This window comes from Lactuca virosa, chromosome 7, assembly GCF_052849685.1.
Source record: "Lactuca virosa cultivar CGN04683 chromosome 7, Lactuca_virosa_CGN04683_v6, whole genome shotgun sequence".
Taxonomy (NCBI): Eukaryota; Viridiplantae; Streptophyta; class Magnoliopsida; order Asterales; family Asteraceae; genus Lactuca; species Lactuca virosa.
The window spans coordinates 217,494,338-217,508,088 of record NC_136432.1 but is presented as its reverse complement, the minus strand read 5'-3'; the positions used below and the strand labels follow the sequence as shown (position 1 = coordinate 217,508,088).

At 37.4% G+C, this 13,751-nt stretch overlaps 1 non-coding gene across 1 annotated transcript; it reads left to right on the top strand.

The window, feature by feature from the left end:
- The first annotated feature begins 9,504 nt into the window (after positions 1-9,504).
- LOC145128021 (small nucleolar RNA R71) lies at positions 9,505-9,611 on the top strand. The gene has a single exon (XR_013716624.1). It is a non-coding gene; the product is annotated as a small nucleolar RNA R71 (small nucleolar RNA).
- Positions 9,612-13,751: the final 4,140 nt, after the last annotated feature.

Here is a 13,751-nt window from a genome sequence, read left to right as displayed (position 1 = left end):
GGGTTTATCTAATTTTGCAGGTTAAGATAAACTTAATTCTTAATACCAAATTCACTCAATTAACTAAACACTTCTGTTAGTTCGAATCCACTTTCCCTCAATGGTTTATAGTTTAGCTATGACAATTATTGTTGGTACCAATTAAGATAGTATTAGCAATTTAGTTCTAAATCTACTAGCATTAATTAATTCATGTAAGTCTATGTATGGTCACACAATAGTTAACACATAATCAATTATTGAATATGATTGAAGCCATGTAAGATTGATTTGATAAACACAATTATGGTCATAATTTGAGTTCTCTACCACAACCTAATTCAATGATCCAATTGCTTATCTAAGATTTGTTTGATCTTAGCTCTAATAAACTAGTGTTCACTAAATTATTAGGTATTCAAATTCATGCATATTTGTATTCACTAACTACACAGAACAAGAAATTTAAACAATCAAAAATTGAATCAAACATGCTAGGTAGAATCAACCAAACACAAGCATAATACCAACAAGTAAAGTCAAATCTAATGTATTAAAACCATGAGTTCCAGCTTCATCTACCTAACAGAAGCAGCTAGATTTAGCTGGATATACTAGCTAACAAACACAAATAACTCATATCCAAAGACATAATAAAAGTGTACCAAATTCTTAAGCTACTATGAACTTCTCCTCTCCTTGGATGCTAATAGCCAATTCCAGAACCTTTCTTCTAATGAAAGTCGTCTCCAGGAACCCTCCAAGGCAACCAAAAGTCTCTCCAGTCGTAATGGACAAGGGTTTTTATAATAATCCCGAAATTTTGTGTTTCACGTTGTGAATACCCTCTTCACGTCGTGACTTCAGAGAAATCCTTATCGGGCAAGGATTTTACTTCGCGAATACTTATCTTCCAGAATACTCATGCCACGTCGTGGCCTTCTAGTTCACGTCGTGATTTGAGTTGAATTTGTGGGTTTCTTCTACTCTTGTACTCCAAGTCTCCAAAGTTCTATGTTTTGTCATTTTTGGTCCCTTTCTTTGAAAATGCTTCTATTTGGCTGCAAAATATAATTTAAGCTTATAAGTATCAATATTCTATGCAAATAACTAAATTATTAATAAAAATGTAAATAAATATTGCCTAAAAATATGTATTAATATGGCAATATCAAAATACCCCACACTTGTGCTTTGCTTGCCCTCAAGCAAATCTAATTATTTTAAAATTAAACCTTTATCACCAACATCACATAGAACGATCCAACTCAAACTCAGCCATTACGCCAAGACCTCAACGCGTGCATTTGTGTCTAAAATTTTTCCTGAGTAACCCCCCTAAATTCTAAATACTCACAATCCTCATAAACACCCGCCCACTTCTTTTGAACAATGCTCATTATATGCACCCCTCCGAATCCATCCGCAGAAAACTTTTTAACCTCAAGGTATTTTTGTAAAGCTACCCAAGCATACATAAACTAGAGAATTACAACTTTTTAGATACCACACTATGGAGCTCTTGAATTCTTAATTTCTTTGATATTTGATATTTGATTTCTTAGAATTCACCACATTCTTGTGTAATTCTTGGTGTCTTCATCTTTTTATATTTCTTCAAAATTTTTGATCTTTGATCTTCAAAATTTTATACTTCTATAGCTCCAAAAAAATTTCAACTTTTCACTATTTGGTAATTTCTCTCTCTCTCTCTCTCTCTCTCTCTCTCTCTCTCTCTCTTTTTACATGTACTCACTTTTTTTCTTCAATCAAAACCCTACATGCTTAAGCAGGGGCGCTTAACTTCAACCCTTATTGGTTAAGGTATTAGTTTTCCTGGATACATTTCAGGTACAGGCTGCTAAACATATTGTATCCCTCAAACTAAGCGAGGTTGTGTTTTTGTCCGATGATTTCACTAGAATAAAGGAGTCCACAAATGCACGATAACATATATTGGCTTAACTAAACATTTGAGCTCTCATCGGATCATCGCACACAACACTAGCAACTTAAGTTTAAATTAATCATTATTACTAGAATTTTTATTTAGATTATTATTTCAAATCTATGTCCAAAAATTTTTAAATTTACTAATTTCTAGCAATTTACTTTTTCGACCCTAGCAGTTACTAATTTCTAGCAATTTACTTTTTCAACCCTAGCAATTACTTTTTCGACCCCCTACCCCACACTTATTACATACAATGTCCTCATTGTATGCATAAACTAAATTAAAAGCAATAAAATGGAGAAAAAGGAACATACTCCCCTGGGATAGCAATGGGAAACCCTAAGAAGGGAGTTAAACGCATCAAAACACGACTTTGGACCCTTTTGGGGACTTAAAACAATCATAAACGAAGCATAATGGGGTTCACGAACCTTGCATTTCAAGATTATACGATAATAATGGCTAAAAATGAATCTCTCCCAAATCTCTGTCAACGTTTTATAGTCATCCGGGTCATCCCGACCCTTAACTTGGCCAAAAATCACTCAAAACGGGAAGTTGGCTTGAAAAACAGCCCTTAAGGACCGAAACCCTCCTTAAGGACTGAACCCACTTTCGCTTCTGTCACCTTTGGTTCCCTCTTCTACCTTCGGTCTGAAGTCAGAACCAAAACCTCCCACTCTTGGTTCCTTCTCCCACCTTCCGTCCTCAACTCCTAAGGGCCGAACCTCGTAGGTTCGCTCCTAATTCCCGATTTTCGACAACTTTCGCCTATTAAGCCCGTTTTTGACGATTTTGACGGGGATTTTTCACCAAATTCATATTTTTATCATTTTAAACTCCCTAGACTCATATTTTATTCATTTCTCAAGGATTTATTGATTATAAATAATTATTTTACATTAAGAAGATTATTCTACACCACAAGTGGGTCAAGTGTGCCCACTTGTCTCCATGTGTCATCTTCCCATTGGTCCAACCCTATCCACATCACACAAACCAAGGCAACCATCCCCTCATCCTTACAACTTGCTCCAGCAACACCTATATAAAGAAATCACTGGAGGATTTCTTGGCTTACTTTGATCACTTTCAAGCACTTATACACTTTTCTTACACCCTTCTTATCAAGCAAGAGAGCCTCTTTTCTCTCTACTTCCAGCCACTTTTTGGAAGTGTTCTTGAGCTATTACTTAACTGTTTAGTAAGTATTCCATCTAAACTCAAGTGTTATTCCATGTTTTTATAACACCCTTGAATCATCTACCAACATTTTAACACCAAAAATCGTTCTTAGGATCATCCAAGCTTTCACGTGTTCATCAAGTGTTCTTGACTTGCTACTCCTCGTCTTCGACCTCCCACTCTTCAAGAAATCACTCAAGTTGAGTTCATACCCCTTCATTTTCCAGTTTTCTTTAGTTTTCAGGGGAGGGGGGAATACAAGTTAAAACACCAAAACATATTTAAAACTTAAGTTGACAGCTTACAACAGAAAAGTTGTGACCTGTTCACAAACTGTTTTACCCAACTTAAACTTAATATTTTTCAAAACTGTTTAATATACGAATATTTCACGTTTATACCTTTAAAATGACTACTTGCACATCTCCATACGATTTTTGTACAATTGATGGTGATTTTTACAAAACTGCCTATCACTGCAGCAACAAAATCGGACCAGGTTGTGAAGATGAACATTTTCACCCTGGTTTGAGACCACCAAAATTTATAGGAAAATTTATGAACACAGTAGACGCTTTTTCCAAACTCTCAGAGTTTACGGATTCAGTTTTCGACTTACAATGATTTTCCATAAATATTCTAAAACAGTGACAGTTAAGGGTAAAAACTGTCAAAACAAGTTTAAGAGTTATTCACACCTTGTAACATGCTGAGCAAGGTGTGTAGGATTTACACTTAGTATTTTCAATGTCATTTTTATTGAAATACAAAGTCATGCATAACAAGTTTGAATAAACATAAAACACTCTTGATAAACTATAATAGGTATAGTTTGAACACTTCGTTTACGAAAGAATCACTAACACAATCGATTTACAAAACGGGTACTTTCTTACAAATTACGTGAACTTGTTAATGAATAAATTTGTGAGTCATTCACCTTCAGGGTACTCTTAAGTACCACAGAAAAGTCATGTAGTTATAATCAGAATCTCTTGGAGGGAGAGAGTAATAGTTGTGTATAGATCTATATTGGGTCTGACAAACCCGCACCTAAGCTGCTTGCAACAGCTAGACCGGCAGGTCTGGGGTGAAAAGTGTCATAACATTCCGACGCCTGAAGAACGTCGAGTACGAGGTCTTCGAGTTTTAGCATGGTTATAACAACTCACATGGGGAATTAACAAAACACACAGTTCATGGAGATTTAAAGAGTTTTATTTAAATATAAAACCACGCGCATAAGTATGACGATTTACTTACATATACTAAGTCTTGGTTCAGATAAGACTGCAACAAACATTTTAGAAAATATTGGATTTTTTGGAAACAAACTTGTAACAAACTTTAAGGAACAACATTCATCTTTCATTCATAAAACTGCTTATGAACTCACCAGCTTTATGCTGATACTCTTTCAAAAAACAACTTGTATTCTCAGGTATTCAGTAATACAGGTAACCACAAGATTTTTGAAGGCAAGACGCTAAGGCGCAAATTTCTTTTGAACTATTTTGACATCAAATGTAATTTATTTGGAAACATGTATTTTTGCAACAATGTAACCTTTTAAATTATATTTATGATGGTTGTGTTTACTTTCTTCACTATGGTTATGATACTGAGCATGACGTCCTCCGCCCCCGAACGTTTCCGCCGTTCCGGTTTGGGGGTGCGACAAATACATATTCTGAAAATCCGTTAAATTTGATTCACGATGTGAATTAGTTGGCCACGTCGTGAATCATGTGCAGTCAGGAAATAAAACTCTCCACTTCCTCTTTCAACTTGGACGTGTTACCAACATCTTAATGAAATAAGACGTTTCTAATGCAAGATCTTAAGACTCTTTTATAACTCTACCCTCTCTCTCAACGTACCCCACACTTATTTCCAATTGTGGGTCTCGACTCTTGACTTGAAACTCTAAACGACCCTTTTCTAAACGTATACGCTCTCATCTCGGCTCTCCTTTCCCGTGACTCCTTTAGCAAATCTGGAAAATAACCACCAAAGAAAATAGAAAAGTAACATAATAACTTAAAATGTCTTACAAAACAAATCAAATAAAAAATAAAACATAATCCAAATCAAACTAAAATAAAATAAACAAAACGATCAATCGTCATCTTCTCTGCCTCGTGCTCCACTTGGTCCCTCTCCATCACCTATTGGTATCTATAGTTCCTCCAATGTAGGTATGTACTGGCATTGTTGTGGCACGGAAGGTGGTCGAACCACACCCATATGAGAAAACATGGTTTCAAGAAGTTGGGTGTTATAAGTCATCCCACCGCGAAGATTATCCAAATAAGAACCAACCCGACTTTGAAACGGGTCAGTGGGTACTCCACCCTCATATTGTTGAGCTGCTTGACGATCTCTCTCCATGTCTCCCCGGACTCTAACATTCCGCCTTATGGGCCTCGGTGGAGGTTGTTGCTCGAGTTGCTCCATTTGTTGCTCACCATCCTCCGGGGGTATCACATAGCCGCCCCCAACATTCACCACCACCCTCATAACACCCAACACTTGGATTGTCAAAGCGTTATCCGGGAAGCGAGTAAGGTTCCTAATAAAATTAGGAGTCAAAATGTTGTAAGACCGGGCAAGTCAGGTGACTAGATGTCCACCCGTGATCGGACTCCCTTGCCTAGAGCCGGCCACTTTCTTTCCCAAAAATCGTGCAAGCATGTAGGGAAGATCAGAACAAATCTCGGGTGTGATGATGCTCCACAAGTAAAACAAATTTTGGAGTGGCACCTTGTCTCCATGATGTTTGTGATTGACAGAAAAAGTGATGAGGCGATGCAAAATTCGATAAATGGGACTCCTTATTTGTCCCTCGCTTGCATCACGAGAATCATACTTGTGATTCGAAATGGTCCTCCAGAATTGGACATCAAAAATACTGGGAGTAAAATCCCAAACACACCCTTGCAAGAATGGCACAAAGAATGGTGATTGCATTTCCACATCGGTGTATAGGCCTATACGCCATGCAAACTCGCGAAGACTGCACTCGCGATACACCCCTCCCAACCGGAAAACAAGCACCTGGTTGTAGTCAAAATCAATTGTCCTTTCCTCAAATTTTACGGTAGCAAAGAATTCTACCGACAACTCCCGATAGACGGGCTCTTGAATAGCGAAAAGATTCCTCCAACCATTGCAAGTAAATGTAAAGCCATCTCCTTCATACACTTTTGTCCAATATCGCTCCAATTCCAAGACCATGCCCACACCCCGTAGCCATCTCCAATCCACAATGGGTGCTATTGTAAACTCTCGGTTATAGAGCCATCCCAACCGGTTTTCGTAATTGTTCAACAAAGCGCGGGATAAGTTTTGTGGAAAACGATACAGCGGGTCAATGCTAGCCACATCAATCGGGTTATTCTCCTGCTGGACACTTCTAGGAGCCATTTGCCTGCAAAAACCAAATACAAAACAAAACAAAAACAAAACATCCAAAACAGTTTATTAAAAAGCAAGCAGGAAACCTGGTCGCCCAGAATTCACGACGTGGACTAAGGTTCCACGTCGTGAAACGCAATCGGGACGTGATAATGGATCGAGCAATTTATAGTCCAAATTCAGTAAAAATCACACTTGGGGTTTGCATATTCTACTAATCTAAGGCCATGAAAACTGAAAATACTAACCAATTCAACCAATTTTGGGATTTTTAATTCCTAATTAGACCTTAACCACCCAAAATACATGAAATGTGAACAATAGCAACAATTAGGGGATGAAATACTTACCAAATGGAGTTAAAAGACAAGAAGATGCAAGCAATTTGGAGTAAAAGTGTAGGAAATCGGCTGTGGGGACTGCTTCTATTTGTGCGCAAGTAAATAAACAAATGGGAAAGGTGGATCAAAGTGTTTATGTAACTGGTCCCCCGTGACTTTGGTCACGACGCGAAAGGCAATTTCACGACGTGCCTGGCTAGTTGGGCTAAACGAATACGGGCTTCACAACTGGGCTAAACTGTGAAAACCCTGTTTTTCAATCCCATTCACGACGTGAAATAGATACTCACGACGTGAAACATAGTCTGGACCTTATATAATTTAGCTAATGATACTTATTTATTCTAATTGTGTACCACATAATTTCTAAAGTACCCCACACTTGACTTTTACCAATTAACAGTTTTTGGATGACGAAGTGATCATTTTTCTAAAAATTCCTAAAAAGGAAAGAAAAGAAAATTCAAACCAAACTCGGGTTCCCTCCTGAGAAGCGCTTCTTTTTTCATGGAGTCGTGAGCTGGACTCCGTGCCTCCTACGTTGAGCTGTCAGAGGAGTCCATCACCACCTGAATCTTTTGCTCTTTCCATCGCCTCTTATAAGCTTGGACACGTCGAATGTACGCCTTCTTTGAATTCTCCTTTTTAGCTTTTGCTTCATCTACATCAAGCTTGCGTTTGATCCCTTTAGTCTCCAATTTTTCTTCACTTTTATTAAGCTACCTAGGAATCTTTTCTTCCTTCACCAATGGACTCGTCTCCTTGGAAGTAGCCTCGTCTTCATCACTCGACAATTCATCGCTTTCCTCACTCATCAAAGTTGTTGGTTTTATGTAGGTAATGACTTCCACGAAGAACGGGACGGATGCTCTCGGTTTGGTGCGTTTGACTTGATGAATTGTCTTGATTTCTTCCTCCATGAGCTTCTCCAATTCTTCAACATCACTATCTTCATCCATATTGAACACCTCACCTTTTACATCTTCTCCTTGAAAACCATTTTGTATTCCAAAAGTCCCCTCATCATCACCAACCCTCAATGTAAGCTTGGATTCACGAACATCAACTAAATCTCTAGCAGTATTAAGTAGAGGGCGACCAAGACTAATTGGGACATACACATCCTCCTTCATATCCATAACCACAAAATCAATTGGAAAAACGATATTCCCAATTTTAACTAGGATGTCTTCCACAATACCCCTTAGATGAGTAACCGAACGATCAGCCATGTGGATGGTCATCTTTGTACCCTTCATTTTCTAAATATTCAGCTTTTGATAAAATGAATATGACATCAAATTTATGCTAGCCCCAGAATCGGCTAAAGCATAAGTCTTCAAGTTGTTACCAAACTCACATGGAAGAGTGAGGCGTCCAGGGTCTCCCATCTTCTTAGGTATGTCTCCCAATACCACTTTCGAACTTTGCTCACTAAGAATTACTTTATAGTTCTTCTTTAATTGTTGACGAGTATCTATAAGATCTTGTAGGAACTTCGCGTATTCTGGAATTTTTGAAAGTGAATCGCTAAAAGGGGTATTAATAGAAATACTCTTTATTTGCTGAATAAACTCCAGATGTTCCCTTTCCAGTGGACTGAGATGTGCTCGAGACGGAAACGACAAAGGCGGTCGATAAGCCAGAACGGATTCTGAATTTTTATGTTCAGACCGAGCCCGCGACGTGAGCATTTCGGGCTAACGACGTGAGTCTGGTGTTTCAGCAACAATCTCGTTTTCGAGCTTCGGCTTCTTTGGCTTTGGTCCGGATGGCCTTGGTTCCACTTCCAATGCTTCTAGGAACTCAGAGATGGCCTCTTCATCAGTTTCAATCATCATCACATGGGAATTAGTCTTCTTTTCGGGAAATTGGGGAGATAATCTCTCATTCACCAAAGTAGTAAGTTGACCAAGTTGAGCTTCAAGGTTGTGGATGGAGGCTTGCTGATTCCTTAATGATGTTTGCTGGTCAATCATCATTGCTTGCTGATTTTTCATCATAGTTTGATGCTCCTTTATCATTATTCTTTGGTCCTTCCATGCTGCATCCGTATCATCATGCCTTTTTTATGAAGCTTCCATAAATTTCATTAACATGGTCTCTAAGTCAGCTTTCTTCTCAGCTGGTGGTTGCTCTTTTTGATAGAAGCCTCGGTCAGTCTGCCTAAATTTCTCCTCCTTTTGCTTCTTATATTCATCGTATGGCAGGTACCCCTTCTTTGGTTTTCTCCAATCTTCATCATACTTGTCCCCACTCGAGTAGCAAACTTGAGCATTCTTGTTCCCATATTCATCCAAATGGCAATCCTTAGTCAAGTGTGGCCCACTGCATTTCTAACATCCAACTTTTATTGCATGAATTGATTGGTCCATTTGGGTTAATCTCCGGTCCATAGTATTGAGCATTTCCATCATAGCAGCCATCTCTTCAGCATGTGCACCCCCACTGCCTTTTGCTCCATCTTGTCTTGGGTTGTGCTACTCACGAGAGTGTTTTGCGAATTCTTCAACTAACTCCTTGACCTCCCTTGGATTTTTCTTTGTCAATGGCTCTTGAGAATCAAGGAGTTGCCTTGTCATAATGTTGACCCCATCATAGAAAATAGACATCTCTTTTTGAACATTAAGATCATGTTGAGGACAGTTACTTAACAATCCATTGTAACGCTCACATGCCTCGTATAGTGACTCCCCCGGTTCTTGCTCAAAGTTGGCTATTGCCTTCTTGAGTTTAGCTATCTTGGATGGCGGGAAAAATTGGTCTAGAAACTGCTCACGTATTTGAGCCCAAGTAGTGATTGTACCAGGTGGAAGTGCTTTTAACCAATCTTTAGCAGCTCCCTTAAAAGTAACGGGAAGCATCCTTAGCAAGATAGTATCTCTATTAACATTCGGGACATTGAAATAATCTGCAATGTCATTGACCTCATCTAGATGCTTAAAAGCATCTTCATGATCCTTTCCATAAAATGGAACATCCTTAAGTGTAGTAAGGATGTGTCCCTTCAACTCAAATGTGGCAGTGGCAGGAATTGCGGGTTGTACTAATCTTGGACCAACATCCTCTCGAATACGCTTCTTGTAAGCTCCCATTGACATTTCTTCAATGTTTTCCATTTCGTTGATTGGCTCGTCTTCGGGTTCGCTCGTATATAGTCCAAACTCGTTCTCGGACTCGTATTCAGATTCGTTTGGGATAGGTATTTGATCTAAACTTCCAACCTTGTTCTTGTCCTTTGTAGATGAGCTCGATTCTCCCGTTTTCTTCCCCGACTTCTTAGAGAACACTGACTTGAGTTCTTGTAAAGGTGTCTTCTTTGGTGTTTCATCTTCTTTCACGTTCTGATCCTTCTTGTTATGAAGGGCCGACTCTGGATCTTCAAGTGGTGGCACCAAAGGTGTTTTAGAACCTCTGGTCATATACTCCTGCAAAATAGACAAAATAAAAACGTAAAACTGAACAAAAACTAAATAAAAATTTCCTACAGATTGGCCACCACGACGTGGTAAAGGCTACCACCTCGTGTTGTCGCAGAAAACTTACAGAAAAGAAAAAACGAAGAAAATATAAAAACTACTGAACTCACGTCGTGAGCATAAGGCTCACGTCGTGAGTCTAGTACGGAAAATAAAACCTAAGCTGAAAAAGTAACTTTTTTGTAGGTTTTACCCCACAAACAGGATCGATCAACCTAAAGCAAATAAATCAACTAGCAATTAAGCTGTTCCCCGGCAACAGCGCCAAAAACTTGATGCATGCAAATAGCTACACCTAATTTTAAATTTATAATCTAACTACCTTAACTAACTAATTGCACCTAGGCAGTGTACCTAGTCAGACTATAGTATAGCTTGGGGTAAGTTGGGTGTCGATCACAGGGAACGGTTTTGACTAATTAATTTATCTACTACTAAATTAATCTAATTATTAATAAAGGAAGGGGTTTTATCTAGTTTTGAAAGTTTATATAAACTTAATTTTTAATACCAAATTCACTCAATTAACAAAACACGTCTGTTAGTTCGAATCCACTTTCCCTCAATGGTTTATAGTTTAGCTATGACAATTACTGTTGGTACCAATTAAGATAGTATTAGCAATTTAGTTCTAAATCTACTAGAATTAATTAATTCATGTAAGTCTATGTATGGTCACACAATAGTTAACACAGAATCAATTATTGAATATGATTGAAGCCATGTAAGATTGATTTGATAAACACAATTAAGGTCATAATTTGAGTTCTCTAGCACAGCCTAATTCAATGATCCAATTGCTTATCTAAGATTGGTTTGATCTTAGCTCTAATAAACTAGTGTTCACTAAATTATTAGGTATTTAAATTCATGCAGATTTGTATTCACTAACTACACAGAACAAGAAATTTAAACAATCAAAAATTGAATCAAACATGCTAGGTAGAATCAACCAAAGACAAGCATAATACCAACAAGTAAAGTCAAATCTAATGTATTAAAACCATGAGTTCCAGCTTCATCTAGCTAACAGAAGCAACTACATTAAGCTGGACATACTAGCTAACAAACACAAATAACTCATATCCAAAGACATAATAAAAGTGTACCAAATTCTTAAGCTACTATGAACTTCTCCTCTCCTTGGATGCTAATAGCCAATTCCAGAACCTTTCTTCTGTTGAAAGTCGTCTCCAGGAACCCTCCAAGGCAGCCAAATGTCTCTCCAGTCGTAATGGACAAGGGTTTTTATAATAATCCCGAACTTTTGTGTTTCACGTTGTGAATACCCTCTTCACGTCGTGACTTCAGAGAAATCCTTATCCGACAAGGATTTTACTTCGCGAATACTTATCTTCCAGAATACTCATACCACGTCGTGGCCTTCTAGTTCACGTCGTGATTTAATCTGAATTCGTGGGTTTCTTCTACTCTTCTACTCCATGTCTCCAAAGTTCCATGTTTTGTCATTTTTGGTCCCTTTCTTCGAAAATGCTTCTATTTGACTGCAAAATATAATTTAAGCTTTTAAGTATCAATATTCTATTCAAATAACCAAATTATTAATAAAAATGTAAATAAATTTTGCCTAAAAATATGTATAAATATGGCAATATCAGTAACCTATAGAACCCATCAGTATTTGCATTGAAGATTTAGGCGGCATTATTAATACGGGATAAGATTTCGAATTTTTACGGATCGCAAAAGTTAAAATACTTGTTTGATCAAAAAGACTTGAATATGAGGCAAAGGAGATGGATAGAATTATTGAAAGACTATGATTATGAAATTCTATATCACCCCATAAAGCTAATTCCATGGCTGATACATTAAGTCAAAATGGATCACCAATTCATGTAGTTTCAGCCTACATGGAAATTTTAAGTCGTTTATCATATACGACCCGACAAGCTCAACTGGAAGCTGTAAAATCGAAATATGTAAAAGGTGATGAGATGGTGTCATATATTAGTCAACTGGAAAAAATGAGCAAGTTATAAAAACATTCAAGGACAGTTATGGGTTCCTAGTTTCAGGGAGTCACGAAAACTACTTTAGAAGAGGCTCATTGTTTTTTATATTTAGTACATCTAGACAGTACAAAGATCTACCGTATGTTGAAACAACTGTATTGGTGGCCTAGAATGAAAAGAGAGGTGCAACCATTACCGATTCCAATGAAGAAATGGGATGAGATAACAATGGATTTTGTTACTAAGTTACCACAGACATCCTGTGCGTGTGATTCCATTTGGGTGGTAGTAGATCGACTAACAAAATTAGTCAAATTCATCCATATACGTGAGAATTACTTGTTATAAAAGTTGGCGGGTATTTATATTAAAGACGTAGTGAAACGACACGGTGTTCCAACTTCGATAGTTTTTGATCGTGATAGTAGATTTAATTCGAGATTTTGGAAATGTTTCAATGATCAAATGGGTTCCAAAATATTAATTAGTATGACATATCACCCACAAATGAACGGTCAAACCAAGAGAACTATTCGTACGACGAAAGATATGTTATGTGCATCTATTATTTATTTTAGAGGTAGTTGGGATGATAATTTTCCTTTAGTAGAATTTGCATATAATAATAGTTATCAGGCTAGTATCCAAATGGCACCGTACGAGGCATTATACGAGGTTCCATGTAGAGCCTCTACATTCTGGACCAAGGCAGGAGAGAAGCTACTTGTCAGGTTAGATATTGTGGAGGACACTGAAGCAATAATTTAAGAGATTTGTGAAAATATGAAAGTTTCTCAACTCCGATAAAAGAAATATGCAGATAAACAACAAAAAACTGATAGAATTTCAAATTGGAAATATGGTAATGTTAAAAGTGTCTCCGTGGAAAGGTTTGATACGTTTTGGTAAGTAGGGAAAGTTGAGTCCTCGATTACGTTTTGATACGTTTTCGTGTTTCACAAGGTGTAGGAACTATCGCTTATCATTTGGATCTTCCTGTTGAATTACAAACTATACATAATGTTTTCAAGTGTCCTAATTACGAAAAAAACAGTATATGATGAAAAACAAGAAGTCTCGTTATCAGAAGTTCAAGTCGATGAGAAATTACGATATCAAGAACAACCGAAAAAGATCTTGGATTATAAGGAGAAAATACTTCAGAATAAAAAATATTGAACGTGTAAAAGTCCAACGGCGACATCACAAAGGATCTGATGTTACTTAGGAACTAGAAGGGGAACTTAAGGCTAAATATCCACACCTATTTTAAATGATTTTGGGACGGAATCTCTTAAAGGTGGGTGAACTTGTAATGTCCTAGTTTAATTAAATAAGTTATGAGTAATCTATATATGTGTGTATGTATATGTGGAATAATTATGAAGTATAATATGTTTTTAAGAACTTAAAGGTTAAG